General features: G+C 45.0%; 1 protein-coding gene across 1 annotated transcript in view; it reads left to right on the top strand.

Annotated features, from left to right (window-relative positions):
* The window catches only part of ACYP2 (acylphosphatase 2), a 208,233-nt gene that overhangs the window by 73,985 nt on the left and 119,505 nt on the right, over positions 1 to 14,743 (top strand). The gene's annotated exons all lie outside the window — the stretch shown is intronic.

Genomic DNA, 14,743 nt, shown 5'->3' on the forward strand with positions numbered 1-14,743 from the left:
GCTTCACGTGCCTCCCGTTTGGTCTGTCTTCCGCCCCCTGGTGTTTCACCAAACTCATGCGGCCGGTGGTAGCTTACCTCTGCAGCCGGGGGGTGAGACTTATAATTTACCTGGACGACATCCTGATCATGGCCAGGGACTGTGCTACACTCCAGGGCCATCTTCACATGGCTATGAACCTCCTCTCCAGCTTGGGGTTCATAATCAACCACGAGAAGTCATGTCTTACCCCTTCCCAGACCATGGAGTTTCTCGGTTTTCTGGTGAGTTCTACCTCATTGACACTCAGCCTTCCGTCGGCAAAGGTTCGGACGATTCGCAAGGAGTTGCTCTGGCTTTGTCGCAGATTTCTCTCAGACATCTAGCTCGGGTAATAGGTCTCCTGTCGTCTTCGATTCAAGCCATCTTCCCTGCACCACTGCATTATCGTGCCCTCCAACGACTCAAGATCGCCCACCTGCAGGCGGGTGCGGCGTATGCGGATCTGATTTCCTTGGATCAAGAGACGCGAGACGAACTGGAGTGGTGGATCGGCAACCTTTCCGCATGGAACGGCAAAGCAATTTTCGGCCCTCAACCGGATACAGTGGTGGAGTCGGATGCCAGCCTCCACGGTTGGGGAGCCCACTGCGAGGGAATATCTACCGGAGGTCCATGGTCAGCGATCGAGTCTCATCTGCACATCAACGCGCTGGAACTTCTGGCAGGGTCCTTTGCGATCCGCAGCTTTACCAGTGGGAGAGCCGAGACTTGCATCCGTCTCCGTATGGGCAATATTTCCGCGGTTTGTTACATCAACTCGATGGGGGGGACCCGCTCCACCATGTTGACACACTTGGCAAAGGATTTTTGGGACTATTGCCTGACCAACAATGTGTCGGTAGTGGCAGAATATCTTCCCGGTCTCCACAACACGTTGGCCGATTGGAACTCTCGCTACATTTCAGATGCCAGCGATTGGAGGTTAGATGTGGGGGGTTTTCTCCGCCATCTCATCACGTTGGGGTCCGTTTTCTATCGACCTCTTTGCGTCTCATTGGAATGCCCAACTTCCCAGATATTTCAGCTGGAGACCAGATCCTGCCGCGGAGGCGGTGGACGCCTTTCTTCAACCTTGGTCGGACGACTTGATGTACGCCTTCCCACCGTTTTCCCTGATTCCTCGAGTCTTGGCCACCGTGCGTCGCCAAGCATCGGAGCTTGTTCTAATACTTCCCGGTTGGGGGACCCAGTCTTGGTACCCACAACTGCTGGAACTGCTGATGGACAAATCCCTCTTGCTTCCCAGCCAGCTGACTCTGCTGGTAGGTCCGATGAACCAGCCGCATCCTTTGCTTTTGGAGGGCTCCTTGCGTCTGCTGGCGTGCAGAGTATCAGGGAATCCTGGCAATCCCAAGAGGTTTCGGAGACAGCTAGATTCCTCTTGGAAAGCGCGTGGGCCCCTGGAACCAGAAGGGCCTATCGGGCAGCCTGGCAGTCCTGGGCTAATTGGTGCTTCCTTCGGAACCTGGATCCCACTACTGCATCTGTGAGTGAGGTTATCCAGTTCCTCTCCTCCCTTTACGAGGAAGGCAAGGCTTACCGCACCATAAATGTGTTCAGATTGGCTATTTCTTCCGGGCATATGGGGTTTTGAGGGTTGTCCTGCGGGTCGCCATCCTTTGGTATGTCAGTTACTTAGGGGCTCCCGCCTCGCTCAGCCCCCTCGCCCTCGTTTTACTAGTTCCTGGGACGTATCCACGGTGTTGGCCTGCTAATGAGGACTTATCACTTCGACAGTTGTCTGCCAAGTTGGTCACCCTCTTTTGTCTTATTTCATGTAAGAGAGTTTCAGATGTCCGGGCTTTGGATTATGACGCCCGTTCTTTCACTCCGGAGAGGTTGACCTTTAACATCTCTAGACGTACTAAGACTAATATCATCCAGGACTCTGTCACTTCGGTCCTCGTCCTCTTCACAGTTATTCATTTCCTTCCGGAGACCTTTCGCCCCAGTTACCACGGTCACTCTGGCTCGGTGGGTGAAATGGATTCTATCCCTGTCTGGTATAGACACTGCGATCTTTACGGCACATTCGGTTTGGGGGGCCTCAGCCACGTCCTTGACTATGTCGGGAGCACGCCTGGAGGATGTCATGAGGCTGGCAGATTGGTCACGGGCATCCACATTTAGAGAATTTTATTTTAGGCCGGATCTGCACGTGTTCACCTCTATTGTCACCCGGCTTTAAACTAGCAATAGGAGCCTCCGTGTCTTGAAATAAAATTGCATGATTTTCCTATTTTATGACGTAAAGTCATGATTTTATGAAAGACACGGAGGCGAGTATTGACCCACCCTTCTTTCTCCCTCCCTGCGTTGACGTTGGTTTTTGTGAATATCATGATATGTGTATGTATTTATATTGCACTTGATTATCTGTTCCAATGTTGTTTTGAAGACGCCTTGGTTGCGTTTGTTCTCCCTACTATTATGTATTTATTTTTCTCCTCATAGGATGAACCTGGAGAACGTCGGATGAGAGGTTGATCACCTTCGTTGGCTGACAGTGTTTCGCTGTCGTCTCAGCTATGTTTTGGTTCAAGTTGGATGGCTGGTTCCAGTTTATTGGTTTTTATTCGGATGGAGTTTCGTTGCGTTTCCTTGAGGGTGTCAAGTCGACAAAGAAAGAGGAAGATATGCTTGGATGGAGCTTCCTTTATATGGGACTAAATAGGCGGGGCTATCAGCCCATTGGTGGTTATATTCTTGTTTTTTCTTTGCCGCTGTGTGGTTCAGTAAAGAAAGGGTTAAGCAATACTCACCTCCGTGTCTTTCATAAAATCATGACTTTACATCATAAAATAGGAAAATCATGCAATTATTACTGACACAGCACATACCACCTCTCTATCATAAGTCAAGTGCAGTGTGCCTACAAATCAAGACTTTGAGCCCTCTTTGTCCTGCATTGTGCATTATACTGTATATGTATTTACATATGTGACCAAATAAAGAGATACAAAAAGATGTTTCAAAAAAGACTTTAGAGCTGGACATTATAAATATTATATAACCCAATTACCCTGGAAATCTGGCCCAGAGCAGCTGTACAAGAGCTCGGAAACAGCGAAAGTCTGCTTCTCTTGATAAATGCGTCCCTGAGTGTTCTTAATGACTGATTCATCTCCTTCCTGGGATGGACACCATTATGGAGGATGCTTGGTGATGAGCCATTTAATTCCTGCACAATGTCTCCGAATACTGAACATTTTTCATCTGGCCCAATGTCATGACTTTTTTGCTGCCTAGAAATATAATTTTATATTCTACCCCCTTAGTGACCACCAATACGCCTTTTTACGGCGGTCACTAAGGGGCCTTAGCTTGGTTGTTTCCTTTTGACAGCAGCCCAGTCTAAGCGCTGCACGGGTCCCAACAGTAGGATACTTTGTGATCAGCTTATTGTCATGGGATCCTTCTAACAAGTAAGACAACCCCTTTAAAGTTTATTAAGAATAATTCAGACATAATACTTAACAATTAGAATTTACGCTATAAAAGAAGGCATGAATAAAAATTGCTAAAATGACTTTTAATTAAAGGAAACCTGTCACCAAAAAAATGCAGTGCAATTTGCAAGCAGCATGTTATAGAGCAGGAAAAGCTGAGCAAATTGATGTTTAGTTTTATGGGAAAGGATTCAGTATAATTTGTATTTTATTAATTTAAATCTCTGCCCTTTATAAGCTAAGGAGTCAAGTGGGCGGCCCTACTGAGCGACTGACAGTCTTCCTTATGTGAATGCACATTTGCAGATATTGCGGTTAGTCATTAAGTAGGACCGCCCACATGACTCCTTAACTCACATGGTCCTGCCTCGCCGGCGCATGCGTACTAGTTGAAGCGATGCCGTTCCCACAACGGGCATCGCAGTGTGCATGCCCCGGCGAAGCACTGCGCAGGATCTCTGCCGGACCAAAGGATGAGGCAAGGGAATAGGAGGGCGGGCATAAGCAGAGGCTGGGGCGGAGTAACAATGAAATGAGGCAGAGCAGCCTGGGCTCTACACAGTGAACGCCACCTCCAGGCACTTGGGAGTACTCATTTGCATATGAATTAAACTTCGTTTTTCCAGCTTCTGCAAGTGTAGAGAAAATAACAAAGGTACCATTACATTCATGTATAGGTGTGCTATAGGACAATGTAAGCGCTGTATATGGCCAAATGGAGGTGACAGAATCCCTTTAAATGAATAAAATACAAATACAATACAATACAACTGAATATTTACCCACAAAACTATACATATTAGAAGGCTGAGTTTTCTCAGCCTGCATTTGTGGAAGGGGCGTAGATACATATATATACCCCCAGGGGGTGTATGCTCCTTGCGTGCGTTTCAGGTGCCTATCCTCACCCCAAGTTTCACGTCCTTCTTATCGCCTTCTGGTAAGCAGGGCCCCGACGGGGTTTCATCTCGGGCGGCGCAAGTTACCGGTATCTCGGGTAAGTCCGCCCCCTCTCTCCTGCTTCCTTTTACCTGCCTTCAGCCTCCGCGTCCCTCTCTTAGCCACCCACCGCACACTGCCGGGTTGTTCCGGCCGCTTTTCCTCCCGCCGGCGCTGCGAGGTCACGTGGGCCGCGAGCTCTGAGCTTTGCCGCTTGGGCGTCCTGTTTCCCCGGGCAACGGAGCTCTCTTCCGGGTCGCGACCACGTGACCTCAGCGCCGATATATAGCTGTTCATTTTCAGAGATCTACTGGCTCATGTTGACAGGGTCAATGTCTAGTCTTTCGAATCACTCACCTATGAAATGTCAGATGCAATATATGGACAAGTGGACAGAGAATGCTAGCTGTAACACTACAAATCTGTTCACATTCTCTGTATTGCTTTCTATTTTACAGGACCGATGATGGGTGTGATAAATCTGGTTGTTTCTTGTTAACGGGGGTCTGTTCCAGCTTGTGGTTTTTCAGTAATTATTAAAATTGGATAGGGGGATCTGTTATGGCCAGGACATGTGGTTGGTCACATGGTACGAATTTTTGCTGCAGGCTAGCAGTTTGCATTGAATTCACGGCCGGTCTGCGCCTGAGTCGTCCCGTGCATTGCTGGTTTAACCCTTCCATCACCAGGTTCAATGAGCCCCACTTTTGCCTCCTTGCTCGTCTAGGTCAAAGGCACGGTCCTAATTTCTGCTTGTTCTGCTCAAGATTCACGTTGATTTTTTGCTTATACCTTCTGCATTCACAGGTTTGTGTTTATTTATGTACTTTATTATGCCAACAGATTTACGTTTGTTAACATCTTCTGCCTGTTACGTTCCTCAGACCACGTAGCTTAAATTGATCAGGGCTAACCTGCCACGCTGGCCAGGTCACGTTTGTTAACTGCCTGTCACGTTACTCAGGCCATATGGTACAATTCATTTAGGGTCAGCTTACCATGTCGATCAGGTTTACGTTTGTTAAAAAACATCCACCGCCTGCCACGTTACTCAGGCCACGTAGTTCAAATTGTTCAGGGCCAACCTGCCACACCGGCGAGGTCAAGTTCATTAAATGCCTGCCACATTACTCAGGCCTTGTAGTACCATTCCTTAGGGTCAACCTGCCACGTCGGCCAGGTTTACGTTGTTAATGTTAACCGCCTGCCACATTACTCAGGCCACGCAGTACAATTTATTCAGGGTATACTTGCCACGTCGGCCAGGTTTACGTTTGCTTAAAATCTTCTGCCTGTCACGTTACTCAGGCCACGTAGCTTAAATTGATTAGGGCCAACCTACCACCCCGGCCAGGTCACATTCATTATATGCCTGTCACATTACTCAGACCACGTAGTACATTTTGTTTAGGGTCAACCTGCCACGTCGGCCAAGTTTACGTGTCATGCCCTGCTCAGGTTATGTGCGGAGGTCTGCCAGGTTAGCAGCACATGTGTAGTTTTTTGTTTTTGTTTTGGAGTTGAGCTGTATCCGCCTCCCTTCAGGTGCTCTGGGTGGGGTCGTTTGTAGGAGTTTAAATCACGCCTCTTCCCAGTGTCCTGTGCGGGTTATAGCTCCTATCTTGCTCTGTGGAAGGAAGGAAGGAAGGATTTGCCATTTCTGCTCTGTGACAAGATAAGTTGGTTTTGGTTTTCTTTTGTTTGTTCTGTCTAGGCTGTTAGGGAGACACCTGCCTCCTCCAGGTCCTGAGGAAGCAGGCTGTCTCTTTTCCCCTGTCACCATCTTAGGGTATCTTCAGCCTTAAGCACGGGGGCACGTTTATTCCCACCTTCAGGGTCTGAACGTGGGCACAGTAGTCTAGGGAGAGCTGGTAGGGATTTGTAAGGAGGTGACCTTTATCCCCAGCTTCTGGCCTAAACACTTGTTTGTGGTTTTCTGTGGTCTCTTGTATCCTGTCCAGCGTGACATTACGTTTGTTAATTTCTTCTGCCTGTCACATTACTGAGGCCACGTAGTTCAAATTATCAGGGCCATCCTGCCACGCCAGCGAGGTCACGTTCGCTAATATTAACCGCCTGTCACGTTTCTCAGGCCACGTAGTACAAATTCGCTCAGGGCTAATCTACCATACCGCCAGGTTTACGCTTCTAGGTCATTAGCCCGGTCCTTTACCCAGGCTGCATAGCTCATATCACAACCAGGCCCTCACCCGGCAGGTCATCAATTAAGTTCCACGCCAATCAGGTTTGCTCCACTCGCTTTCTAGTCATGTCATTGCAAGGTCCCATCATTCAATTCCTTCTATAGTTATTTGCATTCGTGTTTTTTCACCAGGTTTCAGCTAAACTCGATCCAGGTAACAGTGCACCTAACAGCAGGTCACTTTCTCTCATTGCATTATTTTTCTTACTTCCACGTTCTACCGAGTCGTTCTCCCACAGTCTTGTGGGCTCGCTACCGTCTGCTCTCAGCTATCAAACCAATTCCTCTTCTTTTCTATTGCACTTTTTGAGGGGCGCTCTGGTTCGTTCAAGTCTAGGCTTAATTTTTATTGCTCCACAGCTGCAATCATGTCGCACCCATCCGATATCGAAGACGCTATCTCATTTCCGGATCTTAACCCTCCAATCATGCTAGCTGCATGTCCCTGCGAAGCTGGACCATAAGCAAGTTAATCACTGAACTGAACCATCGGGGCATTCGCTATCCGGCGTCCGCTAACAAGGCTGAACTATATAGACTTTTGGTCACCAACACATCAGCTCCTGCTGAGGAGCAAGTGTCCATGTCCACTATCCAACTCTCCCTGCAACAGTTGCATTCATCCATCAACAGTATCTCCAGCGCGGTATCAGACATGCAGTCTCGGCTGCTGGCTGTCGAGTCCCGAACCTCCACGGCCGGTACTCCAGTCCCGCCTGTTTCAGTCCCCTCCACTTCTCGCTGCCCTTCTCCAGGTAGGGTTCCCAGTACCCCTGCCATAGCTCCTTCCCACTTCATCCCCGAGAATATTAGGAAGGACATTTTGGCATAAGGGGGCGGTTTGGGGCATAAGTATGGCGGTTCAGCTTTCTACGACTACCATTGCTCCTTCTCAGCCAAAGCCGCCGCCGCCCTAGCTCAGTTTAGGCACGTCACCAATTGGGCCGTATTAGATATGGAGCTTTTTTGCCGGCACTTCGTCTTCCTCAAGGCTCCTTCCTGCACATCTTGCCAGTCCATTCTACATTCGTCCGATTGGTGCCCCAATTTAGCTTCCCTTTCTCAAGATAGGCACGTCCCTGGTCGATCTGGCTTCCAAAGGCAAGCCCCAGCAGTGGATAATTAAGTAGACCTATAGTTTTGCTAGGCAAAAGTCAAATCTGCAATAACTACAATCTACAATAATTGTCGAGCTCTCCATGTCTGCTCAGTTTGCTTCAGGGCCCACCCCCAAACCACCTGCCCTCATAGAGCTTCAAAGCATTTCTGACTAGTCGGGGTCAAGGTAGAGCTGTTAGCATCCCTTTTGCTGGATCACCACGACCCTTCCTTCGTTCAGTTTTTGGTTTCCGGCTTCACGGGAAGTTTTCACACGGTGCTCGTAGCCCTACCTCAGTCCACCTGGGAGGGAGATAATCTTCTGTCTGCAGTTAGGGATCCCGATTCTGTAGGTACCCTGCTCCAGCCCAAGGATTTCACTTTCCCGCTTTTTTCCAGGTAATGCCAGAAGCGGACCGTACAGGGCTAACCCCGCCAGCTTTCCATACCCTGACAATGGACTAAATTCCCACATTGCCTCCGCAAAAGCTCTCATCCATAGGTCACTGTTAGCCAATACCGCCAGGAACTACAGAACTGCACACACAAAAAATAATTAACAAATTCTCGCTTTCATATCCCGGGGCCAACACCGATAAAATTACATACATTTTGGCTTTTCTAGCTTACTGTCATACGGAGCTCAAGCTCTCCTACAATACCATCAGATTGTACTTGGCTGGAGTTCAGCATTATTTTATGCTCGAGCATCCGGATAGTGCTTCAGTTTTTTTTGCTTGTTTTTTTCATCTCAGGCGGTGAAAGCAACCATCAAGGGTATTCAGAAAAGTTGCAAGGGTTCCACCTCCGTTAGACAGCAAGTATCAGGCGACCTGTTCAAGAAGCTATCTAATTCACTAGACGGGAATCCTTTTGGGCCATATCCTAGCACCATCATTAAGGCTGCCATGTATTTTAAGTTTTTATGGTTTCTTAAGACCTAGGGAATCTACCAGCACCTCACTCAGAGATAGAGGATTGACAAAGGGCCAATTAGAATGGCAGTCTGATCACTTTGTTCTCGGTTAAATATTTTCAGACCTTCAATGCATGGTGCCCCGTTCAAGTGTTGAAAAAACTTCTCACCGTGTTAGGTGACGCTCCGTCTGCTAGTCCTTTACTTCATTCAAAAATGGCTCACTCACATCCTCACAGTTCATCTCGCATATCCGATCCTTAGCTTCCGGCTTAGGTTTCGATCCTAATGTCATATCCGGGCATTCCTTTCGAATCAGAGCGGCTTCCGCAGCCTCCAGACCTGGGGGGCCCGGGCATGTCATCCGAAAAATGGGTCGCTGGAAATCCTCACGTTTTGTTCGATATATCCCTTATCCACATGCAGGAATATCCAAAGCCTTCTGTCATTTGGCTCTTTGAGCATGCATGTATAATAAAATATGCATATATTTCCTACGTTTGCTTTTTTGCCCCCTTATAGGCCTACCCGCACACTTGGCTAAGGGCACACCACCAGCCATTTAGTTAGTTTTACTATTGTCTACCCAGCCGACCCATTCACCGAAGTGTCTCATCTTCCGCAGCCATGACCACAAATATACTCAGCTCCTCAATCTCTGTAACATGTTGCCTGCAGATTGGACTATATTTTTATGGTGACAGGTTCTCTTTAAGCATTTTTCACTGGAAATAGAAAAACAAGCATATGATCAGGAAGACAATCTGGTGTTCAGTCCCTGGTAAGGGAATCCAAGGGTCAGGTTCACACAGGAATGGACCAATTAGTAGTTAGCACTCATGTCTTGCAGCACTAGGGTTCTGGATTCAAATCCAAACAAGGGCAACCTATGTATGGAGTTTTTTGGGATATGTATGGCGTTTGTGTGTATAGTCTGTGTTGGCATGGGTTTACTTACACACATAAAATAGATTCATTTAGACTGGGAACATCAGTGGTGACAGTGACTGATGACACAGCTATGGAATGAATAAAATAATAATACAATGGTTTTAAGCATTGATGGCACATTTGAAATAAACTAGTGGACAAAACCAATTTCATAACTAGGATATGGAGGACCTTCAAAGGCAGGGGTGTACACAGATCTCATACGGCACATAGCAAAACTTAGTATGGGCCCCCCTGCTCCACCCAATTTTCCAGTACGAATGCAACATCCACTCCAAGGCAATGCAAAGCACAACGCCCCGCAGAAGAAATTTGACAAAAAAAAAAGTCACTCTCTACCTCACCCACTTAACCCCTTAGGGACTTAGGGTGTACCGGTACGCCCTGTTTCCCGAGTCCTAAATTTTACCAGACATTGCGGCGCGGCGGGGGTTAATAGTAACAGGATGCCCGCTGAAATCATTCAGCGGGCATCCTGTCACAACGCCGGGGGGGGGTCATGTGACCAATTCAGACCTGCGGTCAATTCAGACCTGCGGTCTGCGGCTTTTACCTGCGGTTGCGGCGGCTGTGCGGCGGTGCCATCGGGTCCCCATGCGGCTGTAGCGGGGACCCGATGGCATGGAAGGCAGCGCGATGTCTAAGGAAGGCATCGTGCTGCCTTCCGGTGAAGAGCCTGTGAGATCCAGCCCCCTGGATCTCACAGGCCGGAAGCTATATGAGTAATACACACAGTATAACTCATACAGCCAATGCATTCCAATACAGAAGTATTGGAATGCATTGTAAAGGATTAGACCCCCAAAAGTTCAAGTCCCAAAGTGGGTCAAAAAATGAAGTGAAAAAAAAGTTGAAAAAATAAAGTTTCCCCCCCCCCAAAAAATTAATTTTCCCCAAATAAAGTAAAAAAAAAATTGGTGAAGAATAGGGGGAAAAAAAAGTATACATATTAGGTATCGCCGCGTCCGTATCGACCAGCTCTATAAACATATCACATGACCTAACCCCTCAGATGAACACCGTAAAAAATAAAAACTGTGCTAAATCAACCATTTTTTTGACACCTTACATCACAAAAAGTACAACAGCAAGCGATGAAAAAGGCGTTTGCCCACCAAAATAGTACCAATCTAACCGTCACCTCATTCCGCAAAAAATGAGCCTGAGACAATCGCCAAAAAAATAAAAAACTATAGCTCAGAATATGGAGACACTAAAACATCATTTTTTTTGTTTTAAAAAAGCTGTTATTGTGTAAAACTTACATAAATAAAATAAAAAGTATACATATTTGGTATCGCCGCGTTCATATTGACCGGCTCTATAAAAATATCACATGACCTAACCCCTCAGATGAACACCGTAAAAAATTTAAAATAAAAACTGTGTTAAAAAGTGTAATAGCAACCGATCAAAAAGTCATATGTACCCCAAAATAGTACCAATCAAACCGTCATCTCATCCCGCAAAAAATGAGACCCTACCTAAGATAATCACCCAAAAACTGAAAAAACTATGGCTCTCAGATTATGGTGACACTAAAACATGATTTTTTTGTTTCAAAAAGGAAATCATTGTGTAAAACTTACATAAATAAAAAAAAGTATACATATTAGGTATCGCCGCATCCGTATCGACCGGCTCTATAAAAATATCACATGACCTAACCCCTCAGATGAACACCGTAAAAAATTTTAAATAAAAACTGCTAAATAAACCATTTTTTGTCACCTTACATCACAAAAAGTGTAATAGCAAGCGATCAAAAAGTCACACGCACCCCAAAATAGTGCCAATAAAACCGTCATTTTACCCCGCAAAAATCATACCCTACCCAAGGTAATCGCCCAAAAACTGAAAAAATTATGGCTCTCAGACTATGGAAACACAAAAACATGATATTTTTTTTGCTTCAAAAATGAAATCATTGTGTAAAACTTATATAAATAAAAAAAAGTATACATATTAGGTATCGCTGCATCCGTGACAACCTGGTCTATAAAAATATAACATGATCTAACCTGTCAGATGAATGTTGTAAATAACAAAAAATAAAAACGGTGCCAAAACAGCTATTTCTTGTTATCTTGCCTCACAAAAAGTGTAATATAGAGCAACCAAAAATCATATGTACCCTAAACTAGTACCAACAATACTGCCACCCTATCCAATAGTTTCTAAAATGGGGCCACTTTTTTGGAGTTTCTACACTAGGGGTGCATCAGGGGGGCTTCAAATGGGACATGGTGTCAAAAAAAACTGTCCAGCAAAATCTGCCTTCCAAAAACCGTATGGCATTCCTTTCCTTCTGCGCCCTGCCGTGTGCCCGTACAGCTGTTTACGACCACATATGGGGTGTTTCTGTAAACTACAGAATCAGGGCCATAAATATTGAGTTTTGTTTGTCTGTTAACCCTTGCTTTGTAAAAGTAAAAAAAATATTAAAATGGAAAATCTGCCAAAAAATTGAAATTCTGAAATCTCATCTCCATTTGCCAATAACTCTTGTGGAACACCTAAAGGGTTAACGACGTTTGTAAAATCAGTTTTGAATACCTTGAGGGGTGTACATTTTTAGATGGGGTCACTTTTATGGAGTTTCTACTCTAGGGGTGCATCAGGGGGGCTTCAAATGGGACATGGTGTCAAAAAAAACAGTCCAGCAAAATCTGCCTTCCAAAAACCGTATGGCATTCCTTTCCTTCTGCGCCCTGCCGTGTGCCCGTACAGCGGTTTACGACCACATATGGGGTGTTTCTGTAAACTACAGAATCAGGGCCATAAATATTGAGTTTGGTTTGGCTGTTAACCCTTGCTTTGTAACTGGAAAAAAATTATTAAAATGGAAAATCTGCCAGAAAAGTGAAATTTTGAAATTGCATCTCTATTTTCCATTAATTCTTGTGGAACACCTAAAGGGTTAACAAAGTTTGTAAAATCAGTTTTGAATACCTTGAGGGGTGTAGTTTATAGAATGGGGTCATTTTTGGGTGGTTTCTATTATGTAAGCCTCGCAAAGTGACTTCAGACCTGAACTGGTCCCTAAAAATTGGGTTTTTGAAAACTTCAAAGATTTGCTTCTAAACTTCTAAGCCTTGTAACATCCCCAAAAAAATAAAATATCATTCCCAAAATGATCCAAACATGAAGTAGACATATGGGGAATGTAAAGTGATAACTATTTTTGGAGGTATTACTATGTATTATAGAAGTAGAGAAATTGAAACTTGGAAATTTGCAATTTTTTTAATTTCTTAGTAAATTTGGTATTTTTTTATAAATAAAAATTAATTTTTTTGACTTCATTTTAGCAGTGTCATGAAGTACAATATGTGACGAAAAAACTATCTCAGAATGGCCTGGATAAGTCAAAGCGTTTTAAAGTTATCACCACTTAAAGTGACACTGGTCAGATTTGTCCTTAAGGTGAAATAGGGCTGAGTCCTTAAGGGGTTAAGGGCTCAGTCACACGACCGTATGAATGAGTCCGCATCCGTAGTTCCGTTCAGCGGCTCCGCAAAAAATTGTGGAACACACACGGGCCAGTATCCATGTTTTGCAGATTCACAATTTGTTAGATCCGCAAAACGCTCAGTCATGTAACCAAATTCTATGCTGGAAGAAGCGGAATAGGTGCTTAATAAAGATGGCGCTTATGCTGAGCACCATATTTCTCACACCAGACAACCGGCATAAATATATGATAAATAACTGCGTCCCTTCTATTACAATGTTTGTTTCCTGCAGCCACCCCTAGGGGGAGCTCAGTGCCTAGCAATTTATATGGTTACCATTGACTGAAATTGAAGCTGAAATAATCTCTTTGTATTGAGCTCCCCTAATGCAGGGTTTTCTTGTTGGGAAAATAAAAAGGGCCCTCCCTTTCCTCGGGCCATGTAGCAGTTGCGTGATCTGCCTTCTTTCAAGTTATCTCACTGTTCAAAGGGTTAGTAAGTAATATGGACAGGTTATTTCCTGAGAGAGGTTCATAAGACCTATATTACATCACATTGCTTTTACTACTTATACGAGAGGCTGCGTTTTCGAGAGGCTGCGTTTTCGTCTTCTTACTGACACCATTTGTCCATTGAGGCTTGGAATTGACAGCAGTATGAAAATCCCAGCAGTGAGCTCCAGATATTTGCATCTCAGCAAATGAAAGACTAAATTCTAGAAGTTTCTTCTTTTTAACTACGACCTTGTACATGCCAAAACACAGAGGGGCCGCCAGGGCGGATGTAAATATCTCACTTGCTGAAGTTTTTGGAGATGAGAGAATTCCTTTTCTGCCTCGTCAGTTCAGGGTCTCACATTTGCCAGAAGGTCTGTTTTCCGGATGGCTTGCAGTACAAAGAGCTGTTACTGTTACATGGGCCCGGCCGGGGGTTCTCAAATCCCAACCTTTCAAAGTACTGATTTATACTTGCCTTTGTAAATCAGCCTGTCATGTAAAAAATATATATTATATAAAATTTAAGTTGTGTGCACATTGCATCTTCATGGTTATTTTATCCCTTTTTACTATTAGAACATCTGGGATCAGAATGGCATACCAGAAGGTCTTCTGCCTCGGACACAATAATGGGCCCCCAAGTTTCAGGACTAATCAACCTTATTTGGAGCAGACATAAGGTGGCCATACAGATTAGAAAGAAGTGGGTTAATGGTAGAACCACAAACATTTGGTTTCGGAGACCCGCCGTACACATTTTAGTCCATTACAGTTGTTCCAACTGGCCTTACATATTCAATGAAACCAGGCCATGAAGGAAAGTTATTTCTGGGAACCTTTTTTGAAAGAAGGATCTTTCATTAAACTATCAAATACAAATTTCATCTGACTTCTTTTCAGACATTGGCGGTCAGCTAAAACGTTTGCTGCTAAATTTACAGTAATCCAGAAAATGATCATTTTGGTTTAAATTGTCAATTTTGATCACTTTATCTAATGTTTATTGCCACCATTAGCCAATCACTTGCCACTAAGCTCCATGCCTTAGCACATACATCTGTTATTATTTTAAAGGTTACTGTTCACATCAGTTAGACAAACCATAAAAGAAGGATTGCCATGGTATGACTAAGGAGATCCTCATCAGTCCCAAGTATGAGGTGACCCTCCTATACAAGTGAATAGAAGCGATC

Source organism: Bufo bufo, chromosome 4, assembly GCF_905171765.1.
Source record: "Bufo bufo chromosome 4, aBufBuf1.1, whole genome shotgun sequence".
Lineage (NCBI taxonomy): Eukaryota > Metazoa > Chordata > Amphibia > Anura > Bufonidae > Bufo > Bufo bufo.